We start from the raw sequence: 17,131 nt of genomic DNA, 5'->3' as shown, positions 1-17,131 counted from the left end.
TTAGTCTGACCATGTACCGACAAATTGAGCATTTTAATTTGATTGGACTTCTGCATTTCTTGCAGTTATTCTATAGTTGGCCCAAAATATATACATTGTGAATAACATGCCAACTAAAATATGTTGTAGGACAGACTCCAAAATCGAGCCGGTCTCGTAAGGCGCTAAGATACGTCAACCCTCCAGTTGTTGGCCAAGACCCTACAATGAATGGTATGTTGCTATGCATGTTAAAATGCCAACTAGATGACTGTTTAAACATGATTTGTAGCATCTTCAATTCTCACCCTGGCTTACCTTTTTTAGATTATTTGGATGGTGGCAGGATCTACAGCTATTTAGATTCATTGCAGACTCCTGATCCAAATAACAGTAAGTGAACCCATATCTGTGTTCTTGTGAGGAGATGGCTGGCAGGTCGCTGGCATCATGCATGCAACAGAATACATGTTTACAATGTGCATGCCAGCCCACTACAAAAATTCAAAGCCTTCACAACTTGCAAGCAATGTCACAATAAAAATGTGTAGTTGTACATAATGCTTTTATATTGAGCACAATTTCCACCATGTTTGAGTCGCAACTTATTTTACATTTCCCCTTTGTAGATCTGGTTACTAGCAACTACCGGCAATCGCTAACTCAACATAATGGTGAGTTATCAAGCAATCTCATAACATAATATTCTGGCATGTTTAAAATATCTGTATTGTCTCGCATTGTCTTTGATATTTTTATTAAAGTAGTATTTGGCAGTGCACGTGAAATCAGCTGAATGGAAATCAAACATTTTCTCACATGGGGGATTACAATAGCGTCATTTGCTAATAACTTTGTGTATTTCCTACTGTGTTTCAGCCGAGATGCCAGGATTTGATATTGTTCAGTATCACCAGCAGCAGCAGGCCTCACATGTCCAGCAGCTGCAAGATCGACAAAGTGCAAGTAGTGGTATGATACTGTACTCTTTCAGTAACAGTGTTTTGAGAGACGGGGATACAACTCCTTACACCCCTTCCTGACATAGAGCGACGCGAGCGAGCGAGAAAAAGTGATTAAAATGTATTCGTTTCAATCAGACTATCCTGACCTGCCGCGAGCGACAGTGAACTGAGCAGCGATGTCGTTCACCCCTGAAATATTCGCTCGCTGTGTCTCTAGTTGAGCGATTACGCGGCCGAGTCCCGCCCCTAAACACTTTTTATTGGTCGAGAATCCAGGTAACACACACTCGGACACGCGCTGCGTCATATCAATACAGTGTCGTGTGCGATTTCGTCTCCAGTTCGCTCGCTTGCTGCCTGTCAGGAACCGGTGTTAGTGATTGTGACATGTATGTTAATTTGACTGACAAGTCAGATTTTGTATTTTTAAATATAATGATTTGTTTCTACAGGGATGTCGGGATGCAGCTCGGGGCAATACTACAGTCCCCCTGGTCTCTCACAACATGCACAAAATGGTATGCCATTTTAGAGGGAACTACCACCAGTTTGATCCAATGCAGTCAAACTAGTGAAATATATAACTATGATTTTGTTTCTACAGCGATGTCAGGACACAGCTCAGGGCAATCTGGTGTTTCACAGCGTAGACAGATGGCCGGCGATCACGGGCAGCTTATGAAAGGCAAGTCTATTGGACATGGTGTAATTCCTTGTGTGATTTGCTGCTTATTTTTATTTCTCACTTAATGATTTTAACTCTTCTTCTGAAGACCTTACCATCCAGAAGATGAATTCAATGCTTGCTGAATTACTTGTCGTGGTGAAGGATCTATCCAGAGATGTGCAGTTCATCAAGACCGAGTTGGCTGAGGGCAACATATCTGGTGGGACCAGGGGACACGGGGTGGCCACCACAACCACTATGCTCCCCTTCCAGCTGCCAATCGCCAGTGAACAAGACTTCAATGAGGCAGAATCATTACTGATGGAGCAATCAGTCCGTCAAAAGATGGTAATTTATTGAACTGCATTCATTTATCAAATGTAGATTGTTTCAGTGTGGTCTTGTTCAGGGGGAAAATGTGTTTAGCACTTTCTAGTTCAAAACGTGTTAGAGCTTGTATATCTGCTATTTATGAAACGTTTTGAAATTGTTCAAATATACCGTTTACATATGGACAGGAGGGTTAATGTGGTTAAACCTAATGACTGGCATGGGCTGGAATATCAGTGCATGCATAAAGTGTGTGTATAAACAAGTTGGTTGCTCTGTGTTCATAAAATAAACGTTATGCTGTTTCTAACGCAGGGCCTTCATTTTCTTCTCTCTGATTTAGATTTCTCGCCTGGCTTTGGTAGGAGGCACCAATTCAGAGAACCTGATCAGACTGATGTTGAAAACTGCTATGACCAACGCCCTGGCCAGTGGGTTCAACTGGGCTGGAAAGAAAGACAAGCGTTGTTCAGAAAGCAAGAAGCCATTCAAGCACACCACACTACAAGCCTGCATGTTTGGTGAGCTTCCTCCCCTGCAAACTACTTCATAGGTTAAGTTTAGGTAGTGCGGTGGTGATGCTGGTGATGCTGGTGATTCAGAATATAATTATGCTGTTGCAAATGGAAATGGAAATGGTGAGCTTTAGAGGTGCATGGATACACATTGTATTGCGATTGCTTAATTCTCTTTCCTGTCCAGTCTAACTGGATGCTGACTGTAGCTTGTTACTGTAGACCTACAGAGTGAGTAATTGAGTGATTAAAAAAAATCGCACTCGTGTGAAGTGAGGGCCGGGTGCTCTTATCATTGTACATCATCTCACCCACCTCTCTTCCTCCCTTTTTTATTTTTGTGTCTATCAGCTGCTGCTCGACAGTTTGACCCCAAGCTGACCGACCAGGACTACAGCGAAACTGTCAAGAAGTGGCTTCGTTATGCGCCAGACCGGGAGGGAGGCATCTCAAGGAACCGAAGTGACCCAAACTTAAGTCAAATAATAATAATAATAATAGATTGGATTTGTAATGCACTTTTTGTTCGCTGGGATCCCAAAGTGCTACATGGTTAAAACAGCTAAAAAAAAAAAAAAAAAAAAAAAAAAAATAGAATAAAATAGTTATTAGTAAAACAAATAAAATAAAATACAGAATAAGAATAGAACATAGTTAATTAAAAACATAGTATAAACAGACAATTTAAAAACAGAGCGCAATAAAATTTAAATAAAAAGCTAACAGTCAAAGGCCTTTTTAAACAGATAGGTTTTCAGGCCTGCTTTGAAAGAGTCCAGGCTCTGTGGTGCCCTCAGCTGGATGGGGAGGCTGTTCCACAGGCGTGGTGCAGCCGTGCAGAAGGCTCGGTCACCCATGGTGCAGAGCCGGGTATTGGGGACCTGAAGGAGCAGGCTACCTGCGGATCTGAGGGTGCGGGTGAAGGATTGTGGAGTGATGAGTTCCTGAAGGTAGAGGGGTGCGTGTCCGTTTATGCAGTTATGGGTGATTGTAAGGATTTTGTAGTTGATCCGGGATGAGACGGGGAGCCAGTGTAGTGAGTGAAGGATGGGGGTTATGTGATCGTGTTTACGGACTCTCATCAGGATCCTGGCAGCGCTGTTCTGGATGTATTGCAGCTTTTGGATGCTCTTGCCAGGAATCCCGATGAAGAGTCCGTTACAGTAGTCCAGTCTTGAGGAGATAAAGGCATGGACAAGCTTCTCTGCATCTGACAGGGTTAGAATGGGACGGAGTTTTGATATGTTTTTTAGGTGATAGAATGAGGTCTTGCAGAGGTGTTTTATGTGGGTGTTGAAGGTCAGGTGGGGGTCAAATCGAACCCCCAGATTTGTGACTGAGGGGGAGAGGGGGATTACCTGGCCGTCAAAGGTGAGATGGGATATGGATGAAGACTGAACCTGGTGGGGGGTGCCAATTAGGAGTGCCTCGGTTTTCTTGCTGTTTAGTTGGAGGAAGTTGCTGTTCATCCATGCCTTTATCTCCCCAAGACAGGTGGTGAGGCATGACAGAGCTGCAGAGGGGTTTGGGGCCGTTTTTATGTAGAGTTGTGTGTCATCGGCATAACAGTGGAAAGACATTCCATGTCTGCCGATGACACGACCGAGGGGGAGCATGTAGGTGATGAATAGAATGGGACCAAGAACCGACCCCTGCGGAACACCACAGGTGACCTCGAGCAGCCTGGACTTGTGTCCTCCCAGTGAGACATATTCATATTCTGTCAAGCGAACCAGAGTCAAACTTAGGGTACCCCAGCACAGCACAGCACACCACACACTGTTTCCCTGGTTCATACAGTACAAGGAATTACCCTGGCATCTACTTGAATGACTTATGCTGCTTCAGCCTGTTCTTGGAACCGAAGTGACCCAAACTTAATTGTCAAGCGAACCAGAGTCAAACTTAGGGTACCCCAGCACAGCACAGCTACCCCAGCACAGCACAGCACACACTGTTTCCCTGGTTCATACAGTACAAGGAATTACCCTGATGGACACTGTTCTTCCATGGACGGCATCTACTTGAATATGCTGCTTCAGCCTGTTCTTGGAACCGAAGTGACCCAAACTTAATTGTCAAGCGAACCAGAGTCAAACTTGGGGTACCCCAGCACACTGTTTCCCTGGTTCATACAGTACAAGGAATTACCCTGGACACTGTTCTTCCATGGACGGCATCTACTTGAATGACTTATGCTTCAGCCTGTTCTTGCAGTGTTTATTTTTTTTATTTTTAATTTTAACCTTTATTTACCCAGGGTAGGTTCGCTGAGCACAGATGCTCTTTTTCAGCTACGCCCTGCTTCACATTCACAGAGTTCCATTCACACCTGGGAGCTGCCCAGGCCTAACTAAATTAATAGTTGGTTTCAGGTTGCCGACCGACCCTGCCGATTTAGGTGCGACCCAATATATTTTATGAGTTTTTAGAAAAAAAAAAAAAAACGTTTTTTTTTTTTTTTTTTTAATAAAGTTTCATAGAAGTCTTAGTCAAACATTTAGTATTATGGATATTAAACATGCTGGCAGAGTACATGCATCCATGTTGTTGTGAACATTTTAATTAAATAAAGAAATTCCCTATCCATAGTCGCCGTGGGAAAGAATAAAATAAAAAAATTAAATAAAATAAATTCCCTACCTACCCATGGCCAAACTGACAACCAACCTGAAACCAACTATTAATTTTGTTAGGCCCCAGTACAACCACAGTCTGACACTGTTGGCCACTGAGCAACTCCACTGGAGCAGTTGGGGGTTTAGTGCCTTGCTCAAGGGCACTTCAGCGGTTGGTGTTAAGGGTATGGGAGAGAGTTATATGGGAGAGAGTTATAGAAACATTAGGGGTGTAACGGTACACAAAATCCACGGTTCGGTACGTACCTCGGTTTTGAAGACACGGTTCGGTATTATTTTCGGTACAGTGGGGGGGGGGTGTAATCCAAAAAAAATTGCTTTTCATTTATCTATTTATTTAACTGTATTAAACAATATAAAACGAATTGGCCATAATTGACTGAGCAAACTAATGCTTACTGCTGTAACCTACTAATAACACTTAAGTAAATCTGAAGATTATTATATAGCAGATGCCTTGGAGGATAAGTCGTGGACAACTGTAGATCATCTAAGCTCCACTGTGTTTAAATTCAAATCCTATGCCATTGTTTATATTTAACCCTTGTGTCTGAAAACTAAAATATTATACTCTTATTAGGGGACTAAATTGAAAAACTCCATAAAAAGATTATGTTGAAATAATTTCCCACTTTCTTTTCCATAAATATTTTATTCAACTTCAGCCCTGATCATAACCATTTTTTATATTATTTTTGTAATGAAATACTCCCACTTTTCTGAAAAGAGTTGTTAAATATGACAAAAAAAAGAATATGTGGTGGTTATGATCGGGCTGAAGTGGAATAAACAATTTATGAAGAGTAAAAAAAAAAAATACAAGATAATTAAAAGATTATGCCACATATTATGTTGGCTCATCACTGCAAAGTTATCAAACAAATACGAATCTGATCAGACACAAGGGTTAAGTTGTTGTTCCCTTTCTAATTTCCTCAAACATCTAGTATAGTTAATGTTAATGTGTCTAGTTATTTGACAATTGATGCTTTTTGTTGGACATTTCAGTCAGTAGTGAGCTCATACTTTGAGCTCATAAGTTTATAGTTAAAATGATTGCAATCTTGTCTTCGTTGTGCATGAATGCGTGTGCTCACCACACACAATATGTGTGTCACTATTCTGGCAGTGGCTATATTGTTAATGAAAGCCTGTTTGTTTTTTGTAAAAAGTTTTAGTCACTAAGTTCTGATACCCTAGAAAAAAATAAATTTTCATATTAAAGCCATGTTGTCATTTTTGTTCACACATTTTTGGAAATATGGTCATATAAGAATTTTATTATTATTTATTTAACAATAGTGTGTTTAACAGCAGGAAAAAAACATGTAATGTTATGATGTATACATATCAGCAGCAATATTTTAATGTAAAATGTACATTAATCAGTATTGATTCCTTAACTTTACAAGTTACAAGTAGATGTACAAGTTACAAATGTACAAGTAGAGTACCATTTAGATTATGGTTGAATAAACATTGATGTCTAACATTGATTCAATATAAAATCAACTAAAATGTGCATGTAGATTACCATTTAGATTATGGTTGAATAAACATTGATGTCTAACATTGATTCAATATAAAATCAACTAAAATGTGCATGTATATTACCATTTAGATGATGGTTGAATCAACATTGATATAGTATCAGCTATGGTTGACACCTAACGTTGATTCAACGTTAGGGTCATAGACAACGATCTATATAATTTAGATGTCAGGCTTCAACATAGATTCAATATTTCTGCTGAACCCTATTTCAACGTTGATTCACTAATTTTTTGCTATCTGGGGTGAGTCCACGGAACTCCGGGTGGAACTCTCTCATAAGAATGACACATTTTAATACATAGTTACATTGGAAAAATATACACAATTGAATACAAAACGGACACATGGGAGCTACTGTACACACATACCTGTTAGGTTACAATGCAACACAATGCACCAGCATTAGGAATAGTCATCTGCACTGCAGCACGTGAGCTACAATTGGGAAAAGACGTGATTCCATTAACTACCATGTCACCAGCGCACGTGTGTGCAAATCTCCTTACATGCTAGGCTACTAGTGCATTTATACAGTTCCCTAACCCAGTCAAACCTCCCACGAATCTACACAGGTACATATTAACAACAGGAGTTACATTACAAACTTGTTTCACAGTTTAGGAATGTAACATACAATATTTAACAACTTTTAGACCGAAGTCTTTCACTGAACATAAGGAGTAGTACTCACTCCACGGACCTCCGGGTGGAACTAACTCACCACCGGAAAGCAGGCAAGATGCGTGTCCCGGAGGACCGGAAAAGTAAGGGTGTCGATTTCAAAATAAAAGCCTTAACTCCCAAAAGTGCAATAAAACAAAACGAAAGGAATGAAATCAACTCAAATCAATAAAATAAAACGTTTAGGTGTATTAGTGGAATGTATTAAAGTGTATTTTGTGATGGGGTGTAATTATCTATACAAGGCAACAAGGCACTTGTTACACGGGCGTAGCTTTTTTGGGTACAGGGATGATGGTGGACTTCTTCAGACAGGTGGGGATGACAGCCTGTTCCAAGGACAGGTTGAAGATGTCAGTGAATACCGGGGCCAGTTGGTCGGCACAGACTTTTAGGACGCGGCCGGGGATGCCGTCCGGTCCTGCTGCCTTCCTGATATTCACCTTTTTAAAGATACGTCCACACTCGGGTTAAGGGTGAGTAGAGTAGCGGTTGCTGATAACATGTGTGTGTGGGCATAGGCCGTGACGAGTATGTGTATCCAGTGACTGCCACCTCTCTCCGTTTTAGCCATCGGTGACTGGGGGACGACAGAGTCTGAGGCGTGACCAGTGGGTCCCCGGAGGACCAGACCCAACAACAGCCCAACGGATGGTGGTGACACCCACACAAACCTATAGCTAATGGACTCTTATTTTATTCACTTGGTCAAGGATCGAGTGATCATGTTTTAGTTATTGTGACACTTTTAGTATTTAGTTAGGGATTGTTTTATACTGTATGTGTTTTAGTTTGTAATAAAATATTGTATTTTAAACCCCGGTAGTCCTCTGTCTCTTGCCGCTGCACTGCTCCTCCCTCCCATAGAACCTATACCAGTGTTATATTGATATATGTCTTTCGGAGTTTCGGCCGCCTCACATAAACAGTTAACTTCATCACCATGGGCTACAATAGCCTACACAGGTAAGGATGTTGGGGTTATCATTGTGTTAATTTTGAGCCATGGGCTAGCATAGCATTTAAAGAGAAGCTCTAGTCCTGAAGCAAGATGTGACATTATTAAGTTTTGAGTTTAAAGTCTAGGGTTGGGGCTTTTCTTTTTTGTTTTTGACGATTGCATACCCAAAGTAATTTGCAATGTATTATACTTTATACTTATAGCATATGCATGAGTCTGGTCTCTTTTGAAAGGTAACATTATAAAGTAAAGAAAAATCACTTTGAGTGCTAATGAAATAGAGTAAATAGAGGGGTTTGAACACACTGAAGTAAACGTTTTGTGTACTCACATTTATTTTTACTGGTTGCCAGATTCCTGTTTTTAAGTTATAGCTGAGAGGTAGGAGCTGGAAAACATAATGGTTCCATAGCCTGAAGTCACAATAGTACTGGTCCAACGTTTATATATATTTTTATTACATTTTTTTATTTAAAAAAGGTTATGCCCTAGCCCTATTTTCTGAAAATCTGCATAAAAATACATACCTAAGTAAATGGAAGATTGCTCCACTTCTACAAGGTCCATTTGCATGTTATTGGTATCTAAGGACATCTATGGATCTCATGGAATGTATTCCCAGTGTCACAGAAATATTGTGTCTAGGTTTGAGTAAATTATGATGAAACAAAAGAGAATATAAATTATGATTTGTCTTTGCGTCTTTGACAGTGAATAACACCATGCTAAAAATTACCACACATGAAAAACGTCCACTGAGCTCGTTCAGCACCTTCTTGAGATCACGTGTACATCTAAGGAAATTAATAAAGGGAAGATATTTAAACAGAAGGTTTTGTAGATAAGTCAAGTCAAGTCAAGTCAAGTAATTTATTTATATAGCACATTTAAAAGCACAAGAGCCAACCAAAGTGCTGTACAATCAAAGCTTAAAATCAATGTCCTAATATAAAATACACAAATACAAAAATACAAAAAGGCACAGCAGGACAAGACAGTACATTCAGAGAATAGGACAGTAGGACAACACACGGATAGGGGAACACAAAGTACAGTAGCACACAGGGGACAGAGGAGCATAAGAAGAGATACAAGAGGGAGGGGGCAGGATAAAATTACATGGGAGTTTGTGAGTTAGGGTGTGGGAGAATCAGGGTTTATTGAAGGCCAGGGAATAGAAGTGGGTTTTTAGACGGGCCTTAAATGTCTCCAGCGAGGGGGCAGATCGGATCTCCAGGGGAAGCTGGTTCCATAGCTTGGGGGCCACGGCCTTGAAGGAGCGATCGCCTCTCTTTTTGAGTCTGGTGCGGGGGGGGACCAGCCGAGCCTGGTTGGAGGATCTTAGTGACCTGGGTGCTGCGTAGGGGGTGATGAGCTCTGTGATATATAGGGGTGCTGCACCCGATAGTGCCTTAAAGGTGAGGAGGAGGATTTTGAAGTCTATTCTAAGTGGGACTGGGAGCCAGTGTAGGGAGGCTAGGACTGGTGTGATGTGCTCTCTCTTTCTGGTGCCTAGCTGCAGAGTGCTGGACCATTTTGAGGCGGAACATGGCTGCCTGACTGATGCCGGTGTAGAGATACAGTACTGCATTCTAGCATCCAGACACATGCAATTTGAAATATTATTATAGAATATAGAATATCAGGCCTATAAATTACCTTATTATAGCCAACTTGCACATCTATGGATCGGGCCAAAAATTATGATGAAACAAAAGAGAATATAAATTATGATTTGTCTTTGCATCTTTGACAGTGAATAACACCATGCTAAAAATTACCACACATGAAAAACTTCCACTGAGCTCGCTCAGCACCTTCTTGAGATCACGTCTACATCTAAGGAAATTAATAAAGGGAAGATGATTAAACAGAAGGTTTTGTAGATACAGTACTGCATTCTGCCATCCGGACACATACAATTTGAAATATTATTATAGAATATAGAATATCAGGCCTATAAATTACCTTATTATAGCCAACTTGCACATCTATGGATTGGGCCAAATCTACTCTTTCCAATGTCAGAGTTCAATTTCTAATTTAGTATCACCAGGCATGCAGGGAGAACTGAGAATAAAATCGACTGTATGTACAGTTCCATTCTTATAATGGATATGGCTCCACCCTTTTGGATCGGATTGCAGCGGGGATCATTGCTAATTGTTCACAGAAGGTAGACACACTAACTGCGGTCCAATCTATGCCAATAACGTTCAGTTTTGTGATAGAGAATCCAGAGAAATAAGATAAATAAAAAAAAATCTATTTTAGTACACTTGATCTCAAGAAGGTGCTGAATGAGCTCAGTGGCAATCTGGTCAATGTTAGCATGGTGTTATTCACCGTCAAAGATTGGAAAAAACACAATATTTCAGACACAGGGAATACATTCCCTGAGGTCCATAGATGCCCCTAGATACCAGGAACATGTAAATGGCACTTGTAGAAGTGGAGCAATCTTCCATTTACTTAGGTATGTATTTTTAGGTGAATTTTCTGAAAATATGGCTAGGGCTTAAGAGGTTAAAGCCCATGGCCTCATTCAAAATAAAGAATATCAGACTATAGTACTGATGGTACTAGTGGTGCAACGATACGCATTCGAACCGTACACCATTCGGCACGACCTCCACGGTTCGGGCGTGTGGGTATTGTTCGGTTCAGGGGATGCGCAAATAAAAAAAGAAACTCGGGCGGTCAGGTGGCGTAGCGGAGATTGCGCTCGTCACCAATGCAAGAGGCTGCAGTCTCGACTCCCGGAGTCAGCATTGCTTGGGGCTTGGGCTGATGGCTATACTAACCCGTTTGGCTGGGTTAGGAGGAGGGCAAGTCATGGATGTGAATCTGGCGTTGTGGATAGCGACGCCTACAGGTCAGGTCTGGGCGCTTGCTCAGCGGAGGCAGGACTTGATGAAGGCAGCGTGACCTCCCACGCGTTACACTTCACCAATGAGAGTCCTCGCTGCCAGGTGAAAAAATAGTCACTGGCTGTCGCCGCACTCTGTGTACCCCCTCTGCTCTGTCCTTATCACTCCAGTGTAGTGAATAATGTCTGTCCAATTACATCCCTCACAAAGGGATCATAGCCAGATTAATTACTTGAGTAGCAAACAACCTCATTACATTTACTCATATGCTATCAATCATATCCAAAACGACCTCTACTTTTGAAATGAAATTGGTATGGCATATAACACTGGTGTGACATAAAATATTTAAATAACAGTATGTGTGTGTGTGTGTGTGTGTGTGTGTGTGTGTGTGTGCGTGCGTGCGTGCGTGCGTGCGTGCGTGCGTGTGTGTGTGTGTGTGTGTGTGTGTGTGTGTGTGTGTGTGTGTGAAAATACCTTGAGGTAGATTGAAATTATTTTGTTCAAAGCACCTGCTCTACGAGCACAAACAAATTATTATTGCCTTGTTTGAGTGTGGCTCATTCATCACACAATATGATGTTGCTCAGTAAACAAGGCTGAGCAAAAGGCATCATACTGTAGATACACACAGACCTTGAGGTATTTAGGACAGAGGTATAATTACATTCATCAAATGGTAAAGGGGGATGTTTCTGACTGTTCCATTCATTATAAAGGTTGCGAAGCGCTCAGTACCACATCGTTACAATGGCTGTGGGTGTCCCACTTTCCTCCAACACACATTTAACTAATTCCATCAGTGCTTTGGGACTGTGTGATTCATTATAGCAAGCAGTAACCAGATTACATTTTCGGGGAAACAGATAGTTTGCTGACAACCATTTTCTCTTTCTCTCACCCAAACTCTATTTCTCTCTGGCAAATAAGCTAGTAATTAAAGTGAAAAAGAATAATTCCAACTAATTAAATATATGAAATCTCCAGAGGAGGGAAGCTCTGGCACCGTGATAAACAGGAAAGTGGAGTTCCCCGATGAAAGCCTGCATGTTAAACTCTCATGCGGTCTTTGATTATAGGCATACTAATACAAAGACACAGAGCCTGATGTTGAATATGTATCTGATGGAGAGATAGTCTCTTCACTCAGAGAACAACTGTTACAATGTAACCTACATTTCTGATATTTTAAAGTGACAGGGCAAATAAATAAGTGAATAATGTTTCACAAAATCCTAATGTGGGTGTGACATGTCATATCCCCATGACAACCTTGAAGTTTTTGCAAGATAAGAAAAGCCTTTTTTCCTGACATTGTTATGTTGTGAGGGTTCTCCTCTCCACCGTGGCTGGATCCCTTGACAGCTAAAGGATTTGTCAGAGTCACTGAAGCACAACTGTACAGCACTGTGCTTGTTGATAGCAGCAGGGAGGGTAAGACAAGGGTATGTTTAGCCTCCTTGGGGTGTAAGAAATAAAACATGCTGCTATGTATCACTTATCCACAAGACCCAGAGGACTTCTGTAGTGTAGTGTAAATACATAGTGACTTCTGAGGACCACTGATCTTCACTCTACAGTGTGTGTGTGTGTGTGTGTGTGTGTGTGTGTGTGTGTGTGTGTGTGTGTGTGTGTGTGTGTGTGTGTGTGTGTGTGTGTGTGTGTGTGTGTGTGTGTGTGTGTGTGTGTGTGTGTGTGTGTGTGTGTGTGTGTGTGTGTGTGTGTGTGTGTGTGTGTGTGTGTGTGCGTGCGTGTGTGTGTGTGTGTGTGTGTGTGTGTGTGTGTGTGTGTGTGTGTGTGGACATCCAATGCCCTCAGTGAGCATCCTGAAGGTACCCAAGGACCCGCCCACCTCAGACAGCAGCAACACAATGGAAATCACATGAATTACATTTTCCAGGTGCAAATCAGTGTTCTAGGGTTCGCTGTGTACAATGTGAACAGGAAGGGAGCTAAAACAGTCCCCTGTGGATTATGTACTTTGTACAGTGCCCAGTGCTGCTCCCTGCAACAGAACAGAATGCATGAAAAACACAACTCACCATAACGCAGAATCAGTGGGAGCCCTGCCCTGGGCTTGTTTCTGTTTTGGTGTCCTCAAATCCCTGCTAATGTTTGAAACATTTCAAATGTCCACTTGCCGTGCCCCAATTTCAGATTGGCGTTAAATGCAGCTACTTTATCTGTCAACTTGAACAGTTGTCATTTTCCCCTGAAGTGACAGATTGAGTTTGTTGAGCAGTTTTGAAGGCTTCATTGCCTCGTTTGCTAGCTTGTCGCCACATATTATGCAGAGAGGACGTTGGCACGTGAGAGTCACCTGTTGCGATAAACCTGTATTTTAAGTATGACTCCTGGTATTGTTTATTAAAAGAAGCTTTCTTTGTCTTAGAGTTCGTAGGCTCCTCTTCTGGATCCTCAGTTGGTATTTTCCCCTTTACAAAGAAGCTATCCAAAGACGTTTGTTTTTTTACTCATTTTAGCTAACGTTATAGTTTAGCTAACACGGCCCGGTGATTGGGGACCACTGCGCGAAAATAGGAATTGTCCATTGGTTCTCCCAGTCCACGTGAGCATTTCTAGCATTTCCATTGACTATAATGACAGACATAGATATGATGAATAGATAGATACAGCTTAATTGCACATTTCACCTGCTGCTAGCTAATGACAAAACAAAACATCGTAAAGGAAAATTTACAGTGAAAGCAGAGTGTTTAAAGAGGAATGGACAGACAACTATGCGTTCAGAGACAAATCAGAGGGACCGACTGACGCATAAAAACCTTGAGAACTTCCTGCGGATTAAATTGACGTCCATATCACCAGATATCCAGTGAATAGTGACCGACGGGAGATGCCACTTTTCACACTAAGTGAATACTATAAGCATGTTATTGCCAAATTGTATTTTTCATTTAGAAAACAAATGTCTCGTTGTAATTCATATACCAATGTAGCGCGTAGTTTCAGACGCTTCTTCAAGTACTTTTTTTGTTTAAAGTTTAATTACATTGTTTTTGCCGCAGCCACTGCCAGCACCTGTTCCTGATGACATGATAGGTCATCTCTGGCAACGTCGTCCTGTGAGAGAGACGGGCGTTGTCTGCCCATTCTTCCCATCAATGGAGGCCTACGTGAAACAGGGACAGGTAATCTCCCGCATTGTTGGCCTTACCCCCGCCTACGTGCTAGTCACGTGGGTGGCGGGTTTGGTCCAGGGGCTAAAGGACGGGGTGCCTCGGCTTGATAGCCCGATGGCATCCATACTTTGTCCCGAAATGGTGTGGGAGCCGTTGCGAAAGCCGGTTCCCCAAGGGAAATCGGCTAGGCAGTTGGCTAATTGGAGTGACCAGGTGTACATCGCCGCGACTCTGCTACTTCCAACATCGCGCAGCTAGCGCGCTACATGTTGGGGATGATGGCGGGCGGGTCGGTATTGGATGACCATCAACAATATCTTCACGCCCAGGCGGCTGGAGCCATCCTGCACCTAACCCAGCTGCAGGCGATAGCCGCGGGGAAGGAGCGTGCCCTGGCCACTCTATCCCAGCGCCACCTTTGGCTGGAGCAGGCACGGGTGCCGGAGCAGAAGAGGATTCCGCTGCTCACAGCCCCCCTCTCCGATGCTGGGCTATTTGGGTCGGCCATGCAGCAGATGACGGCAGCCTGCAGAGAGATGGAGGAGGAGCGATCTGTTCTCCAACCCCATTTCCCCCGACCCGATGCCACCGGTGATGTCCGGAAGAAGCAACGCCGGCAGCGGACCGCGACCGTTGCCTCCGCCACCACCGCCGCCGCTACTGGACCTTCTGCGAAGAAGGCCAGGAGTGGAGGGAGTGCCTTGTCCGCTGCAGCCAGCCGACCCACGCCCGGAGGTAACGGTAGGGATCGACGTGACCAGGCTCCCCAGAACCGTTCCTCCGGGCCGGCTCCCCGTGGGGGCAAGCACCGCTCTGCACGCGGCAGGCGCCGCTAGTGACTCCCCTGTTTACCCCTGTCCCCTTCCCCCCCCAACATATAATTTTGTTATTAAATAAAAAGTTTTTTGTTACAAAATGTGTGTTTATTCACTATATATTGGGGATACGATGTATAAACCCTCACCTAGCTGTGGGATTGTGTGTTTGCTTAGGGAGTAGGACAGTTTTCTTGGAAATAGTTTTCTGGTCGCTATATATATGTGTGCTTAGCAAGGCCTGTGGCTAGCACTCGGTCGAAAGACTTGTCTTCCCTCATCATGAAGAAGACTGTGTTCTTCTTGCAGTAGTAAGAGTGAACTTTACCTTTTTTATCTGAGGGGGTTGTGTGTATTCTGTTACGTTTGGGAAACATGGCATCGAGTCCACAACCAGGTTAGAGTGTTAGCCTACAGAAGTAATCACATATTGTACCAAGGTCTTTTGACCCTCTCTTTAAACGTCTGTGTTTTCTCTTTACTTGGTGAAGTATATGAACACGGGTGACGTGTTCGCACATGAGCCCAAAGCCTTGTATAAAAAACAGTTTTTCGCAAATGAGTTTATCGTCTGTGGCTGGCATGCAAATGGTTGAGCTTATCCTAGTGGATATACGCTTTTCATGTAGCATGCTAGGTAAACTGGTATCATCACTGCTTGTTTGTTTTCATTGTATCCGGGGTATGGGGTCCTAAGGGGGTGAACTGATAAACCCCTCCCCCCCTTTTTTCTGATTGGCCGGGGGTTGGACCTCCTGTTCTTCGGTCTTCCTGTCACGCTGTTGGGTCAGCGCGTCACAGGGTGAGGAGGGGGGGGGGGGTTCCCTGGTCCCACGCCATATTTGGGCAGGTGGATCACGGAATTTCCCCGGCCATAGAATACGTCACTGGGCGCGTTTCTATTGGTCGTAAGGCTTCCGTGAGTTTTTTTCAGGCTCCATGTTGTGGACTGCTGTCATTGTCAAGATTGAGTTATGCACTGCGTTGGAAATGTTGTTTCCTGCTCTGCTCTCTATTGCATATGTGTTGAGCTTTTGGTCACGTGGCTCAATGTTTACATATATATTTTCAATTATTACTCACGTGGGAGGTCTCTCTGGGGGTTCCCTTACTCCTCTCTTTATACAGAGCAGTGTTGACAGGGTTTCTTTGCCTCAGACGTGTCATATGGGGCCCATATCTGTGTCTTTTGGCCAGCTTCCTACCGGTCTTCCCAGGCGGCATGGAGGGAACGTTATCTGGGTTCTTGTTAGAATTACCATTGATGTGTGTTGGGTCTCGACGTGTACATAGCGCTGGTCCTGGGTGCTTCAGTGTGGAACCACGCATGGGCTGGCGCGCCTTGGTTGCTCATTATAGAAACAGTGTTTTTTGTAGAGCAACTGGGATGGAGATTTTATCTCTTCCGAGCGCCAGTGTACTAGGTTAGTCTCGACGAATTCTCGCTCATCTCTGGGGGGAGATGACGGAGTACATCTAAACATTGGCGGAGGGGTCTCACGCCCATGGGGTGGGCCACCGGGCGCGGTGCGTTCATGTTCTGACCGTCTTGGTGGCGACCTCTGTGATGTTTTAGATCGACACGCAGGGACCGAAACTAAAGCCCGCCGCCCGCCAGGGGCGGTCAGTTTTTACCTTTGGCGCTTGACACTTAGAGGGCTGCCCGCCGTGTGGCGTGTAGACGTGTAGTTCATAACGATACTCTTATTTTGATTGTGCGAGTACTAGAGCTGCCTCGATAACCGCATTACCGCGGTATCGCTGTTGCATCACGCCCACCGCAGAGTTGGGCTGAATACCGCATCACCGCTGATTTTTTTAATAATAATAAAGTAGCGCCCAGACATTGGACTTGCGGCTCTGCAGATATGCCCTACTCGGTTCCAAGCGACCCTATTGGGTAGAAGTGGTACCAGAAAAGTCATGTGAAACATTGCAGACCACTGATTGTCAGAAGAGAGACGCGTCACACATTGGGGTCTCTGAACAAAAACAGAAAGCCGCCATCT

This window comes from Notolepis coatsorum, assembly GCF_963971535.1.
Source record: "Notolepis coatsorum genome assembly, chromosome: 1".
Taxonomy (NCBI): Eukaryota; Metazoa; Chordata; class Actinopteri; order Aulopiformes; family Paralepididae; genus Notolepis; species Notolepis coatsorum.
The sequence above is the reverse complement of the archived record's forward strand: the minus strand, read 5'-3'. Positions refer to the sequence as shown.